This window comes from Lathyrus oleraceus, chromosome 3 (assembly GCF_024323335.1).
Source record: "Lathyrus oleraceus cultivar Zhongwan6 chromosome 3, CAAS_Psat_ZW6_1.0, whole genome shotgun sequence".
In the NCBI taxonomy this organism is placed as follows: Eukaryota; Viridiplantae; Streptophyta; class Magnoliopsida; order Fabales; family Fabaceae; genus Lathyrus; species Lathyrus oleraceus.
This window is the reverse complement of record NC_066581.1, coordinates 372,580,047-372,607,521: the sequence shown is the minus strand read 5'-3', so window position 1 is coordinate 372,607,521 and position 27,475 is coordinate 372,580,047.

Sequence of the window (27,475 nt, the reverse complement as noted above, 5' to 3'; positions counted from 1 at the left end):
ATACATAAGATTATATTTCATAAACTTTTATTCACAAAAATAAGTTAAAAAAAATTAAGATTAAAATATTACCTGGGAAGAGGAACTGTTATTGAAGAGTCAATTCCCTGATATGCGCCTTGAGGACAAGGCTAATGTTGTAGGTGGGGGTGACGATAGGAATGAATCGGACCCCAAAGTGATGATGGGGATGTGTTAGTTAACAAAGATAATTTTGGGTCTAACCAGTGGAGGGTATATGTAAGAAAGAATAAGAACGGTCCAGTTAATTAGTATTCTCCAAATCAATAGGAGTCTCATTTAATTCGTTAGTATTTTCCAAATAAATAGGAGTCTCAGTTAGTTTGTTAGTATTTCCAAATAAATAGGAGTTAGTTTAGTATTCCCCATATAAATAGTAGCGTATGGGGCAGTAGCTAAGTATGCTATTACTTTCTGTTTTTCATATTAGTGTTTGGGCAGTGATTCAATGTATATTGTTATAATCATCAATGAATATTGTTATAGTCCTTTCTAATTAGTCAATTTTTCCGATCTGATTTCTAATTGGTTGTGATTTATGACAATTAATTCATTTCCATTTGTAGTGACCTAATTTATCCTATAAATAAGATTCTTTTTCACATAATTTATCCTAAACTTTGATTTTATGTTTTTTGCATTTTATTCACAAAAATAATTTTAAAAAAATTAAGATTAAAATATTACATGGGAAGAGGAACTGTTATTGAAGAGTCAATTCCATGATCCGCGCCTTGAGGACAAGCCTAACTTTGTAGGTGGGGGTGATGATAGGAATGAATCGGACCACACAAGTGATGATGGGGATGTGTTAGTTAAAAAAGATAATTTTGGGCCTAAACAGTGGAGGGTATATGTGAGAAAGAATAAGAAAGGTTCAGTTAATTACTACTCTCCAAATAAATTGGAGTCTCATTTAATTCGTTAGTATTTTCCAAATAAATAGGAGTCTCAGTTAGTTTGTTAGTATTTCCAAATAAATAGGAGTTAGTTTAGTATTCTCCATATAAATAGTAGCGTTTGGGCAGTAGCTAAGTATGCTATTATTTTCTGTTTTTCATATTAGGGTTTGGGCAGTGATTTAATGTATATTGTTATAGTCATCAATGAATATTGTTATAGGCTTTTCTGATTAGTCAATTTTTCAGATCTGATTTCTAATTGGCTGTGATTTGTGACATTTAATTCATTTCCATTTGTAGTGACCTAATTTATCCTATACATAAGATTATATTTCATATAATTTATCCTAAACTTTGATTTTATGTTTTTTGCATTTGATTCACAAAAATAATTTTAAAAAAATTAAGATTAAAATATTACCTAGGAAGAGGAACTGTTATTGAAGAGTCAATTCCCTGATCTGCGCCTTGAGGACAAGCCTAATTTTGTAGGTGGGGGTGATGATAGGAATGAATCGGACCCCACAAGTGATGATGGGGATGTGTTAGTTAAAAAAGATAATTTTCGGCTTAAATAGTGGAGGGTATATGTGAGAAAGAATAAGAAAGGTTCAGTTAATTAGTATTTTCCAAATAAATAGGAGTCTCATTTAATTCGTTAGTATTTTCCAAATAAATAGGAGTCTCAGTTAGTTTGTTAGTATTTCCAAATAAATAGGAGTTAGTTTAGTATTCCCCATATAAATAGTAGCGTATGTGGCAGTAGCTAAGTATGCTATTATTTTCTGTTTTTCATATTAGGGTTTGGGCAGTGATTCAATGTATATTGTTATAGTCATCAATGAATATTGTTATAGGCTTTTCTGATTAGTCAATTTTTCAGATCAGATTTCTAATTGGCTGTGATTTGTGACATTTAATTCATTTCCATTTGTAGTGACCTGATTTATCCTATACATAAGATTATATTTCATAAACTTTTATTCTCAAAAATAAGTTAAAAAAAAATTAAGATTAAAATATTACCTGGGAAGAGGAACTGTTATTGAAGAGTCAATTCCCTGATCTGCGCCTTGAGGACAAGGCTAATGTTGTAGGTGGGGGTGATGACAGGAATGAATCGGACCCCACAAGTGATGATGGGGATGTGTTAGTTAACAAAGATAATTTTGGGTCTAACCAGTGGAGGGTATATGTAAGAAAGAATAAGAACGGTCCAGTTAATTAGTATTCTCCAAATCAATAGGAGTCTCATTTAATTCGTTAGTATTTTCCAAATAAATAGGAGTCTCAGTTAGTTTGTTAGTATTTCCAAATAAATAGGAGTTAGTTTAGTATTCCCCATATAAATAGTAGCGTATGGGGCAGTAGCTAAGTATGCTATTACTTTCTGTTTTTCATATTAGTGTTTGGCCAGTGATTCAATGTATATTGTTATAGTCTTTTCTAATTAGTCAATTTTTCCGATCTGATTTCTAATTGGTTGTGATTTATGACAATTAATTCATTTCCATTTGTAGTGACCTAATTTATCCTATAAATAAGATTCTTTTTCACATAATTTATCCTAAACTTTGATTTTATGTTTTTTGCATTTTATTCACAAAAATAATTTTAAAAAAATTAAGATTAAAATATTACCTAGGAAGAGGAACTGTTATTGAAGAGTCAATTCCATGATCCGCGCCTTGAGGACAAGCCTAACTTGTAGGTGGGGGTGATGATAGGAATGAATCGGACCACACAAGTGATGATGGGGATGTGTTAGTTAAAAAAGATAATTTTGGGCCTAAACAGTGGAGGGTATATGTGAGAAAGAATAAGAAAGGTTCAGTTAATTAGTACTCTCCAAATAAATTGGAGTCTCATTTAATTCGTTAGTATTTTCCAAATAAATAGGAGTCTCAGTTAGTTTGTTAGTATTTCCAAATAAATAGGAGTTAGTTTAGTATTCCCATATAAATAGTAGCGTATGGGGCAGTAGCTAAGTATGCTATTATTTTCTGTTTTTCATATTAGGGTTTGGGCAGTGATTTAATGTATATTGTTATAGTCATCAATGAATATTGTTATAGGCTTTTCTGATTAGTCAATTTTTCAGATCTGATTTCTAATTGGCTGTGATTTGTGACATTTAATTCATTTCCATTTGTAGTGACCTAATTTATTCTATACATAAGATTATATTTCATATAATTTATCCTAAACTTTGATTTTATGTTTTTTGCATTTGATTCAAAAAAATAATTTTAAAAAAATTAAGATTAAAATATTACCTAGGAAGAGGAACTGTTATTGAAGAGTCAATTCCCTGATCTGCGCCTTGAGGACAAGCCTAATTTTGTAGGTGGGGGTGATGATAGGAATGAATCGGACCCCACAAGTGATGATGGGGATGTGTTAGTTAAAAAAGATAATTTTGGGCCTAAACAGTGGAGGGTATATGTGAGAAAGAATAAGAAAGGTTAAGTTAATTAGTATTTTCCAAATAAATAGGAGTCTCATTTAATTCGTTAGTATTTTCCAAATAAATAGGAGTCTCAGTTAGTTTGTTAGTATTTCCAAATAAATAGGAGTTAGTTTAGTATTCCCCATATAAATAGTAGCGTATGGGGCAGTAGCTAAGTATGCTATTATTTTCTGTTTTTCATATTAGGGTTTGGGCAGTGATTCAATGTATATTGTTATAGTCATCAATGAATATTGTTATAGGCTTTTCTGATTAGTCAATTTTTCAGATCAGATTTCTAATTGGCTGTGATTTGTGACATTTAATTCATTTCCATTTGTAGTGACCTAATTTATCCTATACATAAGATTATATTCATATAATTTATCCTAAACTTTGATTTTATGTTTTTTGCATTTGATTCACAAAATAATTTTAAAAAAATTAAGATTAAAATATTACCTAGGAAGAGGAACTGTTATTGAAGAGTCAATTCCCTGATCTGCGCCTTGAGGACAATCCTAATTTGTAGGTGGGGGTGATGATAGGAATGAATCGGACCCCACAAGTGATGATGGGGATGTGTTAGTTAAAAAAGATAATTTTCGGCTTAAATAGTGGAGGGTATATGTGAGAAAGAATAAGAAAGTTCAGTTAATTAGTATTTTCCAAATAAATAGGAGTCTCATTTAATTCGTTAGTATTTTCCAAATAAATAGGAGTCTCAGTTAGTTTGTTAGTATTTCCAAATAAATAGGAGTTAGTTTAGTATTCCCCATATAAATAGTAGCGTATGGGGCAGTAGCTAAGTATGCTATTATTTTCTGTTTTTCATATTAGGGTTTGGGCAGTGATTCAATGTATATTGTTATAGTCATCAATGAATATTGTTATAGGCTTTTCTGATTAGTCAATTTTTCAGATCTGATTTCTAATTGGCTGTGATTTGTGACATTTAATTCATTTCCATTTGTAGTGACCTAATTTATCCTATACATAAGATTATATTTCATAAACTTTTATTCACAAAAATAAGTTAAAAAAAATTAAGATTAAAATATTACCTGGGAAGAGGAACTGTTATTGAAGAGTCAATTCCCTGATCTGCGCCTTGAGGACAAGGCTAATGTTGTAGGTGGGGGTGATGATAGGAATGAATCGGACCCCACAAGTGATGATGGGGATGTGTTAGTTAACAAAGATAATTTTGGGCCTAACCAGTGGAGGGTATATGTAAGAAAGAATAAGAACGGTCCAGTTAATTAGTATTCTCCAAATCAATAGGAGTCTCATTTAATTCGTTAGTATTTTCCAAATAAATAGGAGTCTCAGTTAGTTTGTTAGTATTTCCAAATAAATAGGAGTTAGTTTAGTATTCCCCATATAAATAGTAGCGTATGGGGCAGTAGCTAAGTATGCTATTACTTTCTGTTTTTCATATTAGTGTTTGGGCAGTGATTCAATGTATATTGTTATAATCATCAATGAATATTGTTATAGTCCTTTCTAATTAGTCAATTTTTCAGATCTGATTTCTAATTGGTTGTGATTTATGACAATTAATTCATTTCCATTTGTAGTGACCTAATTTATCCTATAAATAAGATTCTTTTTCACATAATTTATCCTAAACTTTGATTTTATGTTTTTTGCATTTTATTCACAAAAATAATTTTAAAAAAATTAAGATTAAAATATTACCTGGGAAGAGGAACTGTTATTGAAGAGTCAATTCCCTGATCTGCGCCTTGAGGACAAGCCTAATTTGTAGGTGGGGGTGATGATAGGAATGAATCGGACCCCACAAGTGATGATGGGGATGTGTTAGTTAAAAAGATAATTTTGGGCCTAAACAGTGGAGGGTATATGTGAGAAAGAATAAGAAAGGTTCAGTTAATTAGTATTCTCCAAATAAATTGGAGTCTCATTTAATTCGTTAGTATTTTCCAAATAAATAGGAGTCTCAGTTAGTTTGTTAGTATTTCCAAATAAATAGGAGTTAGTTTAGTATTCCCCATATAAATAGTAGCGTTTGGGCAGTAGCTAAGTATGCTATTATTTTCTGTTTTTCATATTAGGGTTTGGGCAGTGATTTAATGTATATTGTTATAGTCATCAATGAATATTGTTATAGGCTTTTCTGATTAGTCAATTTTTCAGATCTGATTTCTAATTGGCTGTGATTTGTGACATTTAATTCATTTCCATTTGTAGTGACCTAATTTATCCTATACATAAGATTATATTTCATATAATTTATCCTAAACTTTGATTTTATGTTTTTTGCATTTGATTCACAAAAATAATTTTAAAAAAATTAAGATTAAAATATTACCTAGGAAGAGGAACTGTTATTGAAGAGTCAATTCCCTGATCTGCGCCTTGAGGACAAGCCTAATTTTGTAGGTGGGGTGATGATAGGAATGAATCGGACCCCACAAGTGATGATGGGGATGTGTTAGTTAAAAAAGATAATTTTCGGCTTAAATAGTGGAGGGTATATGTGAGAAAGAATAAGAAAGGTTCAGTTAATTAGTATTTTCCAAATAAATAGGAGTCTCATTTAATTCGTTAGTATTTTCCAAATAAATAGGAGTCTCAGTTAGTTTGTTAGTATTTCCAAATAAATAGGAGTTAGTTTAGTATTCCCCATATAAATAGTAGCGTATGGGGCAGTAGCTAAGTATGCTATTATTTTCTGTTTTTCATATTAGGGTTGGGCAGTGATTCAATGTATATTGTTATAGTCATCAATGAATATTGTTATAGGCTTTTCTGATTAGTCAATTTTTCAGATCTGATTTCTAATTGGCTGTGATTTGTGACATTTAATTCATTTCCATTTGTAGTGACCTAATTTATCCTATACATAAGATTATATTTCATAAACTTTTATTCTCAAAAATAAGTTAAAAAAAATTAAGATTAAAATATTACCTGGGAAGAGGAACTGTTATTGAAGAGTCAATTCCCTGATCTGCGCCTTGAGGACAAGGCTAATGTTGTAGGTGGGGGTGATGATAGGAATGAATCGGACCCACAAGTGATGATGGGGATGTGTTAGTTAACAAAGATAATTTTGGGCCTAACCAGTGGAGGGTATATGTAAGAAAGAATAAGAACGGTCCAGTTAATTAGTATTCTCCAAATCAATAGGAGTCTCATTTAATTCGTTAGTATTTTCCAAATAAATAGGAGTCTCAGTTAGTTTGTTAGTATTTCCAAATAAATAGGAGTTAGTTTAGTATTCCCCATATAAATAGTAGCGTATGGGGCAGTAGCTAAGTATGCTATTACTTTCTGTTTTTCATATTAGTGTTGGCCAGTGATTCAATGTATATTGTTATAGTCTTTTCTAATTAGTCAATTTTTCCGATCTGATTTCTAATTGGTTGTGATTTATGACAATTAATTCATTTCCATTTGTAGTGACCTAATTTATCCTATAAATAAGATTCTTTTTCACATAATTTATCCTAAACTTTGATTTTATGTTTTTTGCATTTTATTCACAAAAATAATTTTAAAAAAATTAAGATTAAAATATTACCTAGGAAGAGGAACTGTTATTGAAGAGTCAATTCCCTGATCTGCGCCTTGAGGACAAGCCTAATTTGTAGGTGGGGGTGATGATAGGAATGAATCGGACCCCACAAGTGATGATGGGGATGTGTTAGTTAAAAAAGATAATTTTGGGCCTAAACAGTGGAGGGTATATGTGAGAAAGAATAAGAAAGGTTCAGTTAATTAGTATTCTCCAAATAAATTGGAGTCTCATTTAATTCGTTAGTATTTTCCAAATAAATAGGAGTCTCAGTTAGTTTGTTAGTATTTCCAAATAAATAGGAGTTAGTTTAGTATTCCCCATATAAATAGTAGCGTATGGGGCAGTAGCTAAGTATGCTATTATTTTCTGTTTTTCATATTAGGGTTTGGGCAGTGATTCAATGTATATTGTTATAGTCATCAATGAATATTGTTATAGGCTTTTCTGATTAGTCAATTTTTCAGATCTGATTTCTAATTGGCTGTGATTTGTGACATTTAATTCATTTCCATTTGTAGTGACCTAATTTATCCTATACATAAGATTATATTTCATATAATTTATCCTAAACTTTGATTTTATGTTTTTTGCATTTGATTCAAAAAATAATTTTAAAAAAATTAAGATTAAAATATTACCTGGGAAGAGGAACTGTTTTGAAGAGTCAATTCCCTGATCTGCGCCTTGAGGACAAGCCTAATTTTGTAGGTGGGGGTGATGATAGGAATGAATCGGACCCCACAAGTGATGATGGGATGTGTTAGTTAAAAAAGATAATTTTGGGCCTAAACAGTGGAGGGTATATGTGAGAAAGAATAAGAAGGTTCAGTTAATTAGTATTTTCCAAATAAATAGGAGTCTCATTTAATTCGTTAGTATTTTCCAAATAAATAGGAGTCTCAGTTAGTTTGTTAGTATTTCCAAATAAATAGGAGTTAGTTTAGTATTCCCCATATAAATAGTAGCGTATGGGGCAGTAGCTAAGTATGCTATTATTTTCTGTTTTTCATATTAGGGTTTGGGCAGTGATTCAATGTATATTGTTATAGTCATCAATGAATATTGTTATAGGCTTTTCTGATTAGTCAATTTTTCAGATCAATTTCTAATTGGCTGTGATTTGTGACATTTAATTCATTTCCATTTGTAGTGACCTAATTTATCCTATACATAAGATTATATTTCATAAACTTTTATTCACAAAAATAAGTTAAAAAAAAATTAAGATTAAAATATTACCTGGGAAGAGGAACTGTTATTGAAGAGTCAATTCCCTGATCTGCGCCTTGAGGACAAGGCTAATGTTGTAGGTGGGGGTGATGACAGGAATGAATCGGACCCCACAAGTGATGATGGGGATGTGTTAGTTAACAAAGATAATTTTGGGTCTAACCAGTGGAGGGTATATGTAAGAAAGAATAACAATGGTCCAGTTAATTAGTATTCTCCAAATCAATAGGAGTCTCATTTAATTCGTTAGTATTTTCCAAATAAATAGGAGTCTCAGTTAGTTTGTTAGTATTTCCAAATAAATAGGAGTTAGTTTAGTATTCCCCATATAAATAGTAGTGTATGGGGCAGTAGCTAAGTATGCTATTATTTTCTGTTTTTCATATTAGGGTTTGGGCAGTGATTTAATGTATATTGTTATAGTCATCAATGAATATTGTTATAGGCTTTTCTGATTAGTCAATTTTTCAGATCTGATTTCTAGTTGGCAGTGATTTGTGACATTTAATTCATTTCCATTTGTAGTGACCTAATTTATTCTATACATAAGATTATATTTCATATAATTTATCCTAAACTTTGATTTTATGTTTTTTGCATTTGATTCAAAAAAATAATTTTAAAAAAATTAAGATTAAAATATTACCTAGGAAGAGGAACTGTTTTTGAAGAGTCAATTCCCTATTCTGCGCCTTGAGGACAAGCCCAATTTTGTAGGTGGGGGTGATGATAGGAATGAATCGGACCCCACAAGTGATGATGGGGATGTGTTAGTTAAAAAGATAATTTTGGGCCTAAACAGTGGAGGGTATATGTGAGAAAGAATACGAAAGGTTAAGTTAATTAGTATTTTCCAAATAAATAGGAGTCTCATTTAATTCGTTACTATTTTCCAAACAAATAGGAGTCTCAGTTAGTTTGTTAGTATTTCCAAATAAATAGGAGTTAGTTTAGTATTCCCCATATAAATAGTAGCGTATGGGGCAGTAGCTAAGTATGCTATTATTTTCTGTTTTTCATATTAGGGTTTGGGCAGTGATTAATGTATATTGTTATAGTCATCAATGAATATTGTTATAGGCTTTTCTAATTAGTCAATTTTTCAGATCAGATTTCTAATTGGCTGTGATTTGTGACATTTAATTCATTTCCATTTGTAGTGACCTAATTTATCCTATACATAAGATTATATTTCATAAACTTTTATTCACAAAAATAAGTTTAAAAAAATTAAGATTAAAATATTACCTGGGAAGAGGAACTGTTATTGAAGAGTCAATTCCCTAATCTGCGCCTTGAGGACAAGGCTAATGTTGTAGGTGGGGGTGATGATAGGAATGAATCGGACCCCACAAGTGATGATGGGGATGTGTTAGTTAACAAAGATAATTTTGGGCCTAACCAGTGGAGGGTATATGTAAGAAAGAATAAGAACGGTCCAGTTAATTAGTATTCTCCAAATCAATAGGAGTCTCATTTAATTCGTTAGTATTTTCAAAATAAATAGGAGTCTCAGTTAGTTTGTTAGTATTTCCAAATAAATAGGAGTTAGTTTAGTATTCCCCATATAAATAGTAGCGTATAGGGCAGTAGCTAAGTATGCTATTACTTTCTGTTTTTCATATTAGTGTTTGGGCAGTGATTCAATGTATATTGTTATAATCATCAATGAATATTGTTATAGTCTTTTCTAATTAGTCAATTTTGCCGATCTGATTTCTAATTGGTTGTGATTTATGACAATTAATTCATTTCCAATTGTAGTGACCTAATTTATCCTATAAATAAGATTCTTTTTCACATAATTTATCCTAAACTTTGATTTTATGTTTTTTTGCATTTTATTCACAAAAATAATTTTAAAAAAATAAGATTAAAATATTACATGGGAAGAGGAACTGTTATTGAAGAGTCAATTCCATGATCCTCGCCTTGAGGACAAGCCTAATTTTGTAGGTGGGGGTGATGATAGGAATGAATCGGACCACACAAGTGATGATGGGGATGTGTTAGTTAAAAAAGATAATTTTGGGCCTAAACAGTGGAGGGTATATGTGAGAAAGAATAAGAAAGGTTCATTTAATTAGTACTCTCCAAATAAATAGGAGTCTCATTTAATTCGTTAGTATTTCCAAATAAATAGGAGTTAGTTAGTATTCCCCATATAAATAGGAGCGTACGTGGCAGTAGCTAAGTATGCTATTATTTTCTGTTTTTCATATTAGGGTTTGGGCAGTGATTCAATGAATATTGTTATAGTCTTCAATGAATATTGTTATAGTCTTTTCTGATTAGTCAATTTTTCAGATCTGATTTCTAATTGACTGTGATTTTGGACAATTAATTCATTTCCATTTGTAGTGACCTAATTTATCCTATACATAAGATTGTTTTTCTCATTATTTATCCTAAACTTTGATTTTTTGTTTTTTGCATTATTCACAAAAATAAGTTTAAAAAAAATTAAGATTAAAATATTACCTGTGAAGAGGAACTGTTATTGAAGAGTCAATTCCCTGATCTGCGCCTTGAGGACAGGCTAATGTTGTAGGTGGGGGTGATGATAGGAATGAATCGGACCCCACAAGTGATGATGGGGATGTGTTAGTTAACAAAGATAATTTTGGGCCTAACCAGTGGAGGGTATATGTAAGAAAGAATAAGAACGGTCCAGTTAATTAGTATTCTCCAAATAAATATGAGTCTCATTTAATTCATTAGTATTTTCCAAATAAATAGGAGTCTCAGTTAGTTTGTTAGTATTTCCAAATAAATAGGAGTTAGTTTAGTATTCCCCATATAAATAGTAGCGTATGGGGCAGTAGCTAAGTATGCTATTATTTTCTGTTTTTCATATTAGGGTTTGGGCAGTGATTCAATGTATATTGTTATAGTCATCAATGAATATTGTTATAGTCTTTTCTGATTATTCAATTTTTCAGATCTGATTTCTAATTGACTGTGATTTTGGACAATTAATTCATTTCCATTTACAGTGACCTAATTTATCCTATACATAAGATTGTTTTTCTCATTATTTATCCTAAACTTTGATTTTTGTTTTTTGCATTATTCACAAAAATAAGTTGAAAAAAATTAAGATTAAAATATTACCTGGGAAGAGGAACTGTTATTGAAGAGTCAATTCCCTGATCTGCGCCTTGAGGACAAGGCTAATGTTGTAGGTGGGGGTGATGATAGGAATGAATCGGACCCCACAAGTGATGATGGGGATGTGTTAGTTAACAAAGATAATTTTGGGCCTAACCAGTGGAGGGTATTTGTAAGAAACAATAAGAACGGTCCAGTTAATTAGTATTCTCCAAATAAATAGGAGTCTCATTTAATTCGTTAGTATTTTCCAAATAAATAGGAGTCTCAGTTAGTTTGTTAGTATTTCCAAATAAATAGGAGTTAGTTTAGTATTCCCCATATAAATAGCAGCGTATAGGGCAGTAGCTAAGTATGCTATTACTTTCTGTTTTTCATATTAGTGTTTGGGCAGTGATTCAATGTATATTGTTATAATCATCAATGAATATTGTTATAGTCTTTTCTAATTAGTCAATTTTTCCGATCTGATTTCTAATTGGTTGTGATTTATGACAATTAATTCATTTCCATTTGTAGTGACCTAATTTATCCTATAAATAAGATTCTTTTTCACATAATTTATCCTAAACTTTGATTTTATGTTTTTTGCATTTTATTCACAAAAATAATTTTAAAAAAATTAAGATAAAATATTACATGGGAAGAGGAACTGTTATTGAAGAGTCAATTCCATGATCCGCGCCTTGAGGACAAGCCTAATTTTGTAGGTGGGGTGATGATAGGAATGAATCGGACCACACAAGTGATGATGGGGATGTGTTAGTTAAAAAAGATAATTTTGGGCCTAAACAGTGGAGGGTATATGTGAGAAAGAATAAGAAAGGTTCAGTTAATTAGTACTCTCCAAATAAATTGGAGTCTCATTTAATTCGTTAGTATTTCCAAATAAATAGGAGTTAGTTTAGTATTCCCCATATAAATAGTAGCGTATGGGGCAGGAGCTAAGTATGCTATTATTTTCTGTTTTTTATATTAGGGTTTGGGCAGTGATTTAATGCATATTGTTATAGTCATCAATGAATATTGTTATAGGCTTTTCTGATTAGTCAATTTTTCAGATCTGATTTCTAATTGGCTGTGATTTGTGACATTAATTCATTTCCATTTGTAATGACCTAATTTATCCTATACATAAGATTATATTTCATATAATTTATCCTAAACTTTGATTTTATGTTTTTTGCATTTTATTCACAAAAATAATTTTAAAAAAATTAAGATTAAAATATTACCTAGGAAGAGGAACTGTTATTGAAGAGTCAATTCCCTGATCTGCGCCTTGAGGACAAGCCTAATTTTGTAGGTGAGGGTGATGATAGGAATGAATCGGACCCCACAAGTGATGATGGGGATGTGTTAGTTAAAAAGATAATTTTGGGCGTAAATAGTGGAGGGTATATGTGAGAAAGAATAAGAAAGGTTCAGTTAATTAGTATTTTCCAAATAAATACGAGTCTCATTTAATTCGTTAGTATTTTCCAAATAAATAGGAGTCTCAGTTAGTTTGTTAGTATTTCCAAATAAATAGGAGTTAGTTTAGTATTCCCCATATAAATAGTAGCGTATGGGGCAGTAGCTAAGTATGCTATTATTTCTGTTTTTCATATTAGGGTTTGGGCAGTGATTCAATGTATATTGTTATAGTCATCAACGAATATTGTTCTAGGCTTTTCTGAATAGACAATTTTTCAGATCAGATTTCTAATTGGCTGTGATTTGTGACATTTAATTCATTTCCATTTGTAGTGTCCTTATTTATCCTATACATAAGATTATATTTCATAAACTTTTATTCACAAAAATAAGTTTAAAAAAAATTAAGATTAAAATATTACCTGGGAAGAGGAACTGTTATTGAAGAGTCAATTCCCTAATCTGCGCCTTGAGGACAAGGCTAATGTTGTAGGTGGGGGTGATGATAGGAATGAATCGGACCCCACAAGTGATGATGGGGATGTGTTAGTTAACAAAGATAATTTTGGTCCTAACCAGTGGAGGGTATATGTAAGAAAGAATAAGAACGGTCCAGTTAATTAGTATTCTCCAAATCAATAGGAGTCTCATTTAATTCGTTAGTATTTTCCAAATAAATAGGAGTCTCAGTTAGTTTGTTAGTATTTCCAAATAAATAGGAGTTAGTTTAGTATTCCCCATATAAATAGTAGCGTATGGGGCAGTAGCTAAGTATGCTATTACTTTCTGTTTTTCATATTAGTGTTTGGGCAGTGATTCAATGTATATTGTTATAATCATCAATGAATATTGTTATAGTCTTTTCTAATTAGTCAATTTTGCCGATCTGATTTCTAATTGGTTGTGATTTATGACAATTAATTCATTTCCATTTGTAGTGACCTAATTTATCCTATAAATAGGATTCTTTTTCACATAATTTATTATTCACAAAAATAATTTTAAAAAAATTAAGATTAAAATATTACATGGGAAGAGGAACTATTATTGAAAAGTCAATTCCATGATCCGCGCCTTGAGGACAAGCCTAATTTTGTAGGTGGGGGTGATGATAGGAATGAATCGGACCACACAAGTGATGATGGGGATGTGTTAGTTAAAAAGATAATTTTGGGCCTAAACAGTGGAGGGTATATGTGAGAAAGAATAAGAAAGGTTCATTTAATTAGTACTCTCCAAATAAATAGGAGTCTCATTTAATTCGTTAGTATTTCCAAATAAATAGGAGTTAGTTTAGTATTCCCCATATAAATAGGAGCGTACGTGGCAGTAGCTAAGTATGCTATTATTTTCTGTTTTTCATATTAGGGTTTGGGCAGTGATTCAATGAATATTGTTATAGTCTTCAATGAATATTGTTATAGTCTTTTCTGATTATTCAATTTTTCAGATCTGATTTCTAATTGACTGTGATTTTGGACAATTAATTCATTTCCATTTGTAGTGACCTAATTTATCCTATACATAAGATTGTTTTTCTCATTATTTATCCTAAACTTTGATTTTTTGTTTTTTGCATTATTCACAAAATAAGTTTAAAAAAAATTAAGATTAAAATATTACCTGTGAAGAGGAACTGTTATTGAAGAGTCAGTTCCCTGATCTGCGCCTTGAGGACAAGGCTAATGTTGTAGGTGGGGGTGATGATAGGAATGAATCGGACCCCACAAGTGATGATGGGGATGTGTTAGTTAACAAAGATAATTTTGGGCCTAAACAGTGGAGGGTATATGTAAGAAAGAATAAGAACGGTCTAGTTAATTAGTATTCTCCAAATAAATAGGAGTCTCATTTAATTTGTTTAGTATTTTCCAAATAAATAGGAGTCTCAGTTAGTTTGTTAGTATTTCCAAATAAATAGGAGTTAGTTTAGTATTCCCCATATAAATAGTAGCGTATGGGGCCGTAGCTAAGTATGGTATTATTTTCTGTTTTTCATATTAGGGTTTGGGCAGTGATTCAATGTATATGTTATAGTCATCAATGAATATTGTTATAGGTTTTTCTGATTAGTCATTTTTTCAGATCAGATTTCTAATTGGCTGTGATTTGTGACATTTAATTCATTTCCATTTGTAGTGACCTAATTTATCCTATACATAAGATTTATTTCATAAACTATTATTCACAAAAATAATTTTAAAAAATTAAGATTAAAATATTACCTAGAAGAGGAACTGTTATTGAAGAGTCAATTCCCTGATCTGCGCCTTGAGGATAAGGCTATTTTGTAGGTGGGGGTGATGATGGGAATGAATCGGACCCCACAAGAGATGATGGGGATGTGCTAGTTAAAAAAGATAATTTTGGGCCTAAACAGTGTAGGGTATATGTGAGAAAGAATAAGAAAGGTCCAGTTAATTAGTATTCTCCAAATAAATAGGAGGCTCATTTAATTCGTTAGTATTTTCCAAATAAATAGGAGTCTCAGTTAGTTTGTTAGTATTTCCAAATAAATAGGAGTTAGTTTAGTATTCCCCATATAAATAGGAGTGTATGGGGCAATAGCTAAGTATGCTATTATTTTCTGTTTTTCATATTAGGGTTTGGGCAGTGATTCAATGAATGATGTTATAGTCGTCAATGACTATTGTTATAGTCTTTTCTGATTAGTCAATTTTTCAGATCTGATTTTTAATTGGCTGTGATTTGTGACAATTAATTCATTTCAATTGTAATGACCTAATTTATCCTATAAATAAGATTTTTTTCTCATAATTTATCCTAAACTTTGATTTTATGTTTTTTGCATTTTATTCACAATTTAAAAAAAAATTAAAATATTACCTGGGAAGAGGAACTGTTATTGAAGAGTCAATTCCCTTATCTGCGCCTTGAGGACAAGGCTAATGTTGTAGGTGGGGGTGATGATAGGAATGAATCGGACCCCACAAGTGATGATGGGGATGTGTTAGTTAAGAAAGATAATTTTGGGCCTAAATAGTGGAGGGTATATGTGAGAAAGAATAAGAACGGTCCAGTAAATTAGTATTCTTCAAATAAATAGGAGTCTCATTTAATTTGTTAGTATTTTCCAAATAAATAGGAGTCTCAATAGATTGTTAGTATTTCCAAATAAATAGGAGTTGGTTTAGTATTCCCATATAAATAGTAACGTATGGGGCAATAGCTAAGTATGCTATTATTTCTATTTTTTTATTAAGTTTGGGCAGTGATTCAATGTATATGTTTATTGTCATCAATGAATATTGTTATAGTCTTTTCTGATTAGTCAATTTTTCAGATCTGATTTCTAATTGGCTGTGATTTGTGACAATTAATTCATTTCATTTGTAGTGACCTAACTTATCTTATAAATAAGATTCTTTTTCACATAATTTATCCTAAACTTTGATTTTATGTTTTTGCATTTTATCTCAAAATAATTTAAAAAATTAAGATTAAAATATTACCTGGGAAGAGGAACTGTTATTGAAGAGTCAATTCCTTGACCTGCGCCTTGAGGATAAGGCTAATTTGTAGGTGGGGGTGATGATAGGAATGAATCGGACCCCACAAGAGATGATGGGGATGTGCTAGTTAAAAAGATAATTTTGGGCCTAAACAGTGGAGGGTATATGTGAGAAAGAATAAGAAAGGTCCAGTTAATTAGTATTCTCCAAATAAATACGAGTCTCATTTAATTCGTTAGTATTTTCCAAATAAATAGGAGTCTCAGTTAGTTTGTTAGTATTTCCAAATAAATAGGAGTTAGTTTAGTATTCCCCATATAAATAGGAGCGTATGGGGCAGTTGCTAAGTATGCTATTATTTTCTTTTTTTATATTAGGGTTTGGGCAGTGATTCAATGAATATTGTTATAGTCTTTAATGAATATTGTTATAGTCTGTTCTGATTAGTCAATTTTTCAGATCTGATTTCTAATTGGCTGTGATTTGTGACAATTAATTCATTTCCATTTGTAGTGAACTAATTTATCCTATAAATAAGATTCTTTTTCTCATAATTTATCCTAAACTTTGATTTTTGTTTTTTGCATTTTATTCACAAAAATAATTTAAAAAAAATTAAAATTAAAATATTACCTGGGAAGAGGAATGTTATTGAAGAGTCAATTCCCTGATCTGCGCCTTGAGGACAATGCTAATGTTGTAGGTGGGGGTGATGATTGGAATGAATCGAACCCCACAAGTGATGATGGGGATGTGCTAGTTAAGAAAGATAATTTTGGGCCTAAACAGTGGAGGGTATATGTGAGAAAGAATAAGAACGGTATAGTTAATTAGTATTCTCCAAATAAAAAGGAGTCTCATTTAATTTGTTAGTATTTTCCAAATAAATAGGAGTCTCAGTTAGTTTGTTAGTATTTCCAAATAAATAGGAGTTAGTTTAGTATTCCCCATATAAATAGTAACGTATGGGGCAGTAGCTAAGTATGCTATTATTTTCTATTTTTCATATTAAGGTTTGGGCAGTGATTCAATGTATATTGTTATTGTCATCAATGAATATTGTTATAGTCTTTTCTGATTAGTCAATTTTTCAGTTCTGATTTCTAATTGGCTGTGATTTGTGACAATTAATTCATTTTCATTTGTAGTGACCTAACTTATCCTATAAATAAGATTCTTTTTCACATAATTTATCCTAAACTTTGATTTTATGTTTTTTGCATTTTGTTCTCAAAAATAATTTTAAAAAAATTAAGATTAAAATATTACCTGGGAAGAGGAACTGTTATTGAAGAGTCAATTCCCTGATCTGCGCCTTGAGGATAAGGCTAATTTTGTAGGTGGGGGTGATGATAGGAATGAATCGGACCCCACATGAGATGATGGGGATGTGCTAGTTAAAAAAGATAATTTTGGGCCTAAACAGTGGAGGGTATATGTGAGAAAGAATAAGAAAGGTCCAGTTAATTAGTATTCTCCAAATAAATAGGAGGCTCATTTGATTTGTTAGTATTTTCCAAATAAATAGGAGTCTCAGTTAGTTTGTTAGTATTTCCAAATAAATAGGTGTTAGTTTAGTATTCCCCATATAATAGGAGCGTGTGGTGTAACACCCTTCTAAACTACCCCGAATATATAATTAAAATAACAACATATCAATCAGAGTAAAGATGCAATTAAGGGTGTCACACAACCACTTCACACCATAATAACTGTCATGCTTCTTTATTTAATCAAAATAACATTTTTTGCATAATTCGCAGCGGATAGAAATCAAATCAACCAATCAAAACATATAACATATTACATGTAAAATGGGTCAACAACCAACAGTAAAACAATTAAAACATTCCGTCCCGATGTTACATCTATCAGAGCATGACCCACTAAGGAGACTACACTAGACTCCAAGCACTAGCTTCTACTCAATCACTGCTCGTTACCTGAAAAATCGTTGTAAGGGTGAGTTCCTCAATCGATATAATAAGCATTATAAATATCATGCAATGTTAAGTAATTTAACACGTTTCATCACCCAAATCAGATTACACATTCAGCAACGGCAATATCAACTCAATCATACTCAACATCAACACAACACCCAACACACAACACACATATAATACTGGAATACATCCATTCATATTTTACGCCATACAACAAACCAACAAAAAATGCAACTCTAATGAGACTCGACTCATCATGCATGTGGTACCATTCGGAGTAAAACTCCCAACTTAAAATCATTGCCATTTTATTGGGCATCAAGGCATAAGCCTTCAACTTTCAACTTAAAATTTGCCAATCCAGGCCAACGTGGTGTGAGCAAAGCTCCGACTTAATGCATATGAATTTACATGACATACACGACTTTAAATTCCACAACATAATAACAATAGCAACACAACAATATTTTCAACACAATCAACTTAAAATCAACTTTGGCTCACCAAGCCTACAACTCAGAATCTTTTACAACTGTCCGTACACGGAAACAACTTCACACTCATCCATACTTGTATCAACATTTCATAACATAAACCCAACAAAATTACTCATCACAATTAACTATAATAGGCCAATCACCAATTATGTTCACAACATTAAAATATCAATTTTTCCAATTTCCAACAGTGTTAACCGGTTAACGCCATGGGTTAACCGGTTAACGCAGGACAGAACACGCTTTCTGGCCATTTACAACAGTGTTAACCGGTTAACACCCTGGGTTAACCGGTTAACGCAAGACAAACAACAATATTTCATAATTCAATACAGTGTTAACCGGTTAACATCCTGGGTTAACCGGTTAACGCAAGACAGAATTCTCCGCATTTTCCGCCGTTGGAGGACTTCCGGACCTCCGATTCCAATTCCGTAAGAAGCGATGCGTTCGGAAAATCACAACACACTCAAATACAGATTCAATTACAACTTTAACACAACTTATCCAACACAATTTCTCAGCATTCCACATTCCCAATTAGGGTCAAATCAACGGTTTATCACTACCCATTACATGTTAATCTATAATACCCATTAAACGACGATAAACCCCCCTTACCTGATTAATCCGGCAAATCTTTGAGCTCCAAGCTTTTCTCTTCTCCAACCTTTGCCCTTGCTCTTCCTCTTTGCCCTTTCTCCACTTTCCACTTTTCAGCCGCTTCTCTGTTTCACGTAAAACTCTTTTTACCAAAATGGGATTCCTTTTCCTTATCTCACACTTATATATTTTCCAATTTATATTATTATCCCAATAATAATAATAATAATAATAATCCCAAAATTCCAATTACTTAATTAAGTTAATAAATATAATATTAGCTTAAATTAAATAATTATTTATTTTTATTGGCGTGTTACATGTGGGGCCGTTGCTAAGTATGCTGTTATTTTCTGTTTTTTTATATTAGGGTTTGGGCAGTGATTCAATGAGTATTGTTATAGTCTTTAATGAATATTGTTATAGTTTGTTCTGATTAGTCAATTTTTCAGATCTGATTTCTAATTGGCTGTTATTTGTGACAATTAATTCATTACCATTTGTAGTGAACTAATTTATCCTATAAATAAGATTCTTTTTCTCATAATTTATCCTAAACTTTGATTTTTTTTGTTTTTTGCATTTTATTCACAAAAATAATTTTAAAAAAAATTAAAATTAAAATATTACATGGGAAGAGGAACTGTTATTGAAGAGTCAATTCCCTGATCTGCGTCTTTAAGACAATGTTAATGTTGTAGGTGAGGGTGATGATAGGAATGAATCGAACCCCACAAGTGATGATGGGGATGTGTTAGTTAAGAAAGATAATTTTGGGCCTAAACAGTGGAGGGTATATGTGAGAAAGAATAAGAAAGGTATAGTTAATTAGTATTCTCCAAATAAAAAAGGAGTCTCATTTAATTTGTTTGTATTTTCCAAATAAATAGGAGTCTCAGTTAGATTGTTAGTATTTCCAAATAAATAGGAGTAAGTTTAGTATTCCCCATATAAATAGGAGCGTATGGGACAATAGCTAAGTATGCTATTATTTTCTGTTTTTCATATTAGGGTTTGGGCAGTGATTCAATGAATGATGTTATAGTCGTCAATGAATATTGTTATAGTCTTTTCTGATTAGTCAATTTTTCAGATTTGATTTCTAATTGGCTGTGATTTGTGACAATTATTTCATTTCAATTTGTAATGACCTAATTTATCCTATAAATAAGATTTTTTTTCTCATAATTTATCCTAAACTTTGATTTTATGTTTTTTGCATTTTATTCACAATTTCTAAAAAATAAAATAAAATTAAAAAATTACCTGGGAAGAGGAACTGTTATTGAAGAGTCAATTCCCTTATCTGCGCCTTGAGGACAAGGCTAATGTTGTAGGTGGGGGTGATGATAGGAATGAATCGGACCCCACAAGTGATGATGGGGATGTGTTAGTTAACAAAGATAATTTTGGGCCTAAATAGTGGAGGGTATATGTGAGAAAGAATAAGAACGATCCAGTTAATTAGTATTATTCAAATAAATAGGAGTCTCGTTTAATTTGTTAGTATTTTCCAAATAAATAGGAGTCTCAATAGTTTGTTAGTATTTCCAAATAAATAGGAGTTGGTTTAGTATTCCCCATATAAATAGTAGCGTATGGGGCAGTAGCTAAGTATGCTATTACTTTCTGTTTTTCATATTAGTGTTTGGGCAGTGATTCAATGTATATTGTTATTGTCATCAATGAATATTGTTATAGTCTTTTCTGATTAGTCAATTTTTCAAATCTGATTTCTAATTGGCTGTGATTTGTGACAATTAATTCATTTTCATTTGTAGTGACCTAACTTATCCTATAAATAAGATTCTTTTTCACATAATTTATCCTAAACTTTAAATTTTATGTTTTTTGCATTTTATTCTCAAAAATAATTTTAAAAAAATTAAGATTAAAATATTACCTGGGAAGAGGAACTGTTATTAAAGAGTCAATTCCCTGATCTGCGCCTTGAGGATAAGGCTAATTTTGTAGGTGGGGGTGATGATAGGAATGAATCGGACCCCACATGAGATGATGGGGATGTGCTAGTTAAAAAAGATAATTTTGGGCCTAAACAGTGGAGGGTATATGTGAGAAAGAATAAGAAAGGTATAGTTCATTAGTATTCTCCAAATAAAAAAGGAATCTCATTTAATTTGTTTGTATTTTCCAAATAAATAGGAGTCTCAGTTAGTTTGTTAGTATTTCCAAATAAATAGGAGTTAGTTTAGTATTCCCCATATAAATAGGAGCGTATGGGGCAATAGCTAAGTATGCTATTATTTTCTGTTTTTCATATTAGGGTTTGGGCAGTGATTCAATGAATATTGTTATAGTCTTCAATGAATATTGTTATAGTCTTTTCTGATTAGTCAATTTTTCAGATTTGATTTCTAATTGGCTGTGATTTGTGACAATTAATTCATTTCAATTTGTATTGACCTAATTTATTCTATAAATAAGATTTTTTTCACATAATTTATCCTAAACTTTGATTTTTGTTTTTTGCATTTTATTCACAATTTTTTTTTTAAAAAATTTAAAATTTAAATATTACCTGGGAAGAGGAACTGTTATTGAAGAGTCAATTCCCTGAACTGCGCCTTGAGGACAAGGCTAATGTTGTAGGTGGGGGTGATGATAGGAATGAATCGGACCCCACAAGTGATGATGGGGATGTGTTAGTTAAGAAAGATAATTTGGGGCTTAAATAGTGGAGGGTATATGTGAGAAAGAATAAGAACGGTCCAGTTAATTAGTATTCTCCAAATAAATAGGAGTCTCATTTAATTTGTTAGTATTTCCAAATAAATAGGAGTTTCAGTTAGTTTGTTAGTATTTCCGAATAAATATGAGTTAGTTTAGTATTCCCCATATAGATAGTAGCGTATGCGGCAGTAGCTAGGGGTGTGCATGGATCATGAACCAAACCAAATTGAACCATATATATTGTTCGGTTTGGTTCTTAAAACCATTTTCATAAAACCAATTTATTTTTTAGAAATCGGTTTATAAGTGGATCGGTTCGGGTTTAAACCGGTTTTTCAAAAAAAAAAGTTTTAAAAAAAAACAATTTTAAATCAATTTCTTTAAAACCAGTTTTTTATTTTCTTAAAAAAATCATTTTCAAAACCAATTTTATAAAAAAAATAGTTTTTAAAACTATATTTTTAAAAAATCAATTTTATATCAAAAATAATTTTATTTTCTTTTAACTAACTTTTTTATTTTCACTAATTATAAAACTATTTTATATAAAAAAATATTTATTTTAAAAAATTACTTTAAATTTGACTTTTATAATCACCACAAATAATATCTTGATTAAAAAGAATCCCAAAGTATGATTACATAAAAACGGTCATAAAATAAAATAATTATGAATCATATCTCTATAAATCATAATTGTTCATAAAAAAAATAATTCATAAAAAAAATTGTTCAAATTTCTAAAATCTCTTGTAATTGTTCATAAACAAATTTTATGAGGTTTTAAATTATTTTTTCTTTTAAAATTTAAAAAACATAAAAAAAAAACAATTTTTTTAGAATAAAAATAACAAATATTCAGAAAAAAGAAAAAATATATATATAAAAAAATTTGAAAATAATAAAATTATATTCTGAAATAATAAAATTATAACGCATAGTAATTTGGATACCAATAGAAAAACTAAATTTTTATAATGGTTAACGGTTTATATTTGGATAACAAAATGGATACCCAAATTTTTATTTTAATATATGGTTTTGTTTTTTAAAATGGATCAATTTGAATACCAATAACGAGTTATTTTGCACATCCCTAAGTACAGCAGTAACTCAAATGACACTTTATCATATTTAGTGTAACAGTTACTCAAATTTTGAATCAAATTCAGCAACAAAACCAATCAATTTTAGATGAAAATATGTAACAGTAACTCAAATGACAATGTAGTCCTATCTTGGCAAACCAAGTCAGTTAAAAATATCCATTATTCTTCTCTTGTTTATAGATCTCTCGAACACTCAAGCCTATGCTTCCATAATCATTCACATCAGTGCTACTACTTCCTGCATGACAACCAAGTAATTAAATAAGTGTCTAAAATTCATGATTCTTATATATTCCTATATGATAACCAAGTAAGTGTCTATTTTGATATTCTTATTCAAATTTGATGTGTAGGACTGTTTTGATATTCTTTTAAAAAGTGTTTGACTGTGTTATTCATGACTTCAAATAAACGAATGATTCATGACTCCAAAACATTCAAAAAAGTGACCGAAAATACCACAGAAAATATTAGAATTCATAATATACTTAAAACACATATTAACAAAATACAAGAAAAATCAACCTTAAATTGTTTTAGATATAGCCAATTGTTTTAGATATAGCCATAAGACTGTGATTGAGTCTGAGAGGATGAGGTAGCCCCACTTCCGACTGAAGTTTCAATAAATTCTATATTGAAAAATATATTATTTTCGTTTTCCTATTATCTTAAATATTATTTTTATTTTTCTTTATTCTCCATTAAAGAGAAAATTAATTGTAATAATTGTATCTTCACTATATAAATCAGTCAAATGCTGACGAATAAAATATAAAAAATTTATCTATTTTTTCCAATATGGTATCAAAAACACTGGGTTAGGGGTTACCGTAAAACTTTCCTTAACCTATTTTTGTTGGGTTAGGGGTTAGCATAAAGCTTTCCTCAACATATTTTTGTTGGGTTAGGAGTTACCATAAAATTTTCCTCAACATATTTTTGTTCGACCCAATTCACATACCTGTTTAGCCTCCTATAGTGAGTAACAACAACAGGTGGCTTTCCTCATCACAAGCCTACACTGGATTCAACCATGGCGACCAACCACAACCTGAATCGGGCGTCGTCCGCGGAAACGACATACATGAGGAACCGCCGGTGGTCATAAACAATGGCAGTAATGACCGCAACAATGGAAACAGGAACGACATTCTTCTTGATGACGGTTATTCTAACATAGGTGGTAATGATGAAGAGGGTTCATCATACTCCCTCAAGGTTAATATCCCTAAAATGAATGAGAATAACTATAATGAATGGGCTCAAACTGTTTGATTGGTATTGGATAGCACAGGAAAATTTGATTTCTTAACAGGAGCAGTAGCTGAACCGACAACAGGAGACCCTCGTTACAAACAATGGAAGTTGAAAAACTCCTTGATTATTGTGTGGCTGGTAAGCTCTATGGAAACTGGAATAGGTAAGTCTTACATGTTTTTACCTTCCGCAAAGGATGTGCGGGAAGCTCTTAAGGAAACATACTCTGATATTCAAAACTTCTCTCAAATTTCCGATTTAAAATCAAAGTTATGGCATGCGAAACAAGGTGACAGGAGTGTAACTGCTTATTACAATGAACTGTTAACACTGTTATAAGAGTTAGATCTCTGTTATGATGATAATTTGAGGTGTACATAAGATAGTGTTTTGTTTCTCAAGAGGCAAGAAAATTATTGTGTATTCATGTTTCTCGCTGGGCTCAATAAAGACCTTGATGAGGTAAGAGGTAGAGTTTTAGGAAAAGTGCCATTGCCAACTCTTCGTGAATCTTTTGCATAAATAAGAAGGGAAGAGGCATGGCAAGGAATTATGATAGGCAAGACACCACGAAATTCTGAATCTGAAGGCTCAACTCTGTTTACTAGGAACCTTGACGATGAAAGAAGGTCAGACAAAGTTCCTTGGTGTGATCACTGCAAGCTCGAATAGCATACCCGTGAAACTTGTTGGAAGCTCAAAGGCAAACCTCCTATCTGGAAGAAGAAAAATGGTCGTGCATATTGTTATAGTCATCAATGAATATTGTTATAGGCTTTTCTAATTAGTCAATTTTTCAGATCTGATTTCTAATTGGCTGTGATTTGTGACATTTAATTCATTTCCATTTGTAGTGACCTAATTTATCCTATACATAAGATTATATTTCATTTAATTTATCCTAAACTTTGATTTTATGTTTTTTGCATTTGATTCACAAAAATAATTTTAAAAAAAGTAAGATTAAAATAGTACTTAGGAAGAGGAACTGTTATTGAAGAGTCAATTCCCTGATCTGCGCCTTGAGGACAAGCGTAATTTTGTAGGTGGGGGTGATGATAGGAATGAATCGGACCCCACAAGTGATGATGGGGATGTGTTAGGTAAAAAAGATAATTTTCGGCTTAAATAGTGGAGGGTATATGTGAGAAAGAATAAGAAAGGTTCAGTTAATTAGTATTTTCCAAATAAATAGGAGTCTCATTTAATTCGTTAGTATTTTCCAAATAAATAGGAGTCTCAGTTAGTTTGTTAGTATTTCCAAATAAATAGGAGTTAGTTTAGTATTCCCCATATAAATAGTAGCGTATGGGGCAGTAGATAAGTATGCTATTATTTTCTGTTTTTCATATTAGGGTTTGGGCAGTGATTCAATGTATATTGTTATAGTCATCAATGAATATTGTTATAGGCTTTTCTGATTAGTCAATTTTTCAGATCGAATTTCTAATTGGCTGTGATTTGTGACATTTAATTCATTTCCATTTGTAGTGACCTAATTTATCCTATACATAAGATTATATTTCATAAACTTTTATTCACAAAAATAAGTTTAAAAAAAATTAAGATTAAAATATTACCTGGGAAGAGGAATTGTTATTGAAGAGTCAATTCCCTGATCTGCGCCTTGAGGACAAGGCTAATGTTGTAGGTGGGGGTGATGATAGGAATGAATCGGACCCCACCAGTGATGATGGGGATGTGTTAGTTAACAAAGATAATTTTGGGTCTAACCAGTAGAGGGTATATGTAAGAAAGAATAAGAACGGTCCAGTTAATTAGTATTCTCCAAATCAATAGGAGTCTCATTTAATTCGTTAGTATTTTCCAAATAAATAGGAGTCTCAGTTAGTTTGTTAGTATTTCCAAATAAATAGGAGTTAGTTTAGTATTCCCCATATAAATAGTAGCGTATGGGGCAGTAGCTAAGTACGCTATTACTTTCTGTTTTTCATATTAGTGTTTGGGCAGTGATTCAATGTATATTGTTATAATCATCAATGAATATTGTTATAGTCTTTTCTAATTAGTCAATTTTTCCGATCTGATTTCTAATTGGTTGTGATTTATGACAATTAATTCATTTCCATTTGTAGTGACCTAATTTATCCTATAAATAAGATTCTTTTTCACATAATTTATCCTAAACTTTGATTTTATGTTTTTTGCATTTTATTCACAAAATAATTTAAAAAAATTAAGATTAAAATATTACATGGGAAGAGGAACTGTTATTGAAGAGTCAATTCCATGATCCGCGCCTTGAGGACAAGCCTAACTTTGTAGGTGGGGGTGATGATAGGAATGAATCGGACCACACAAGTGATGATGGGGATGTGTTAGTTAAAAAAGATAATTTTGGGCCTAAACAGTGGAGGGTATATGTGAGAAAGAATAAGAAAGGTTCAGTTAATTACTACTCTCCAAATAAATTGGAGTCTCATTTAATTCGTTAGTATTTTCCAAATAAATAGGAGTCTCAGTTAGTTTGTTAGTATTTCCAAATAAATAGGAGTTAGTTTAGTATTCTCCATATAAATAGTAGCGTATGGGGCAGTAGCTAAGTATGCTATTATTTTCTGTTTTTCATATTAGGGTTTGGGCAGTGATTTAATGTATATTGTTATAGTCATCAATGAATATTGTTATAGGCTTTTCTAATTAGTCAATTTTTCAGATCTGATTTCTAATTGGCTGTGATTTGTGACATTTAATTCATTTCCATTTGTAGTGACCTAATTTATCCTATACATAAGATTATATTTCATATAATTTATCCTAAACTTTGATTTTATGTTTTTTGCATTTGATTCACAAAAATAATTTTAAAAAAAGTAAGATTAAAATAGTACTTAGGAAGAGGAACTGTTATTGAAGAGTCAATTCCCTGATCTGCGCCTTGAGGACAAGCGTAATTTTGTAGGTGGGGGTGATGATAGGAATGAATCAGACCCCACAAGTGATGATGGGGATGTGTTAGTAAAAAAGATAATTTTCGGCTTAAATAGTGGAGGGTATATGTGAGAAAGAATAAGAAAGGTTCAGTTAATTAGTATTTTCCAAATAAATAGGAGTCTCATTTAATTCGTTAGTATTTTCCAAATAAATAGGAGTCTCAGTTAGTTTGTTAGTATTTCCAAATAAATAGGAGTTAGTTTAGTATTCCCCATATAAATAGTAGCGTATGGGGCAGTAGCTAAGTATGCTATTATTTTCTGTT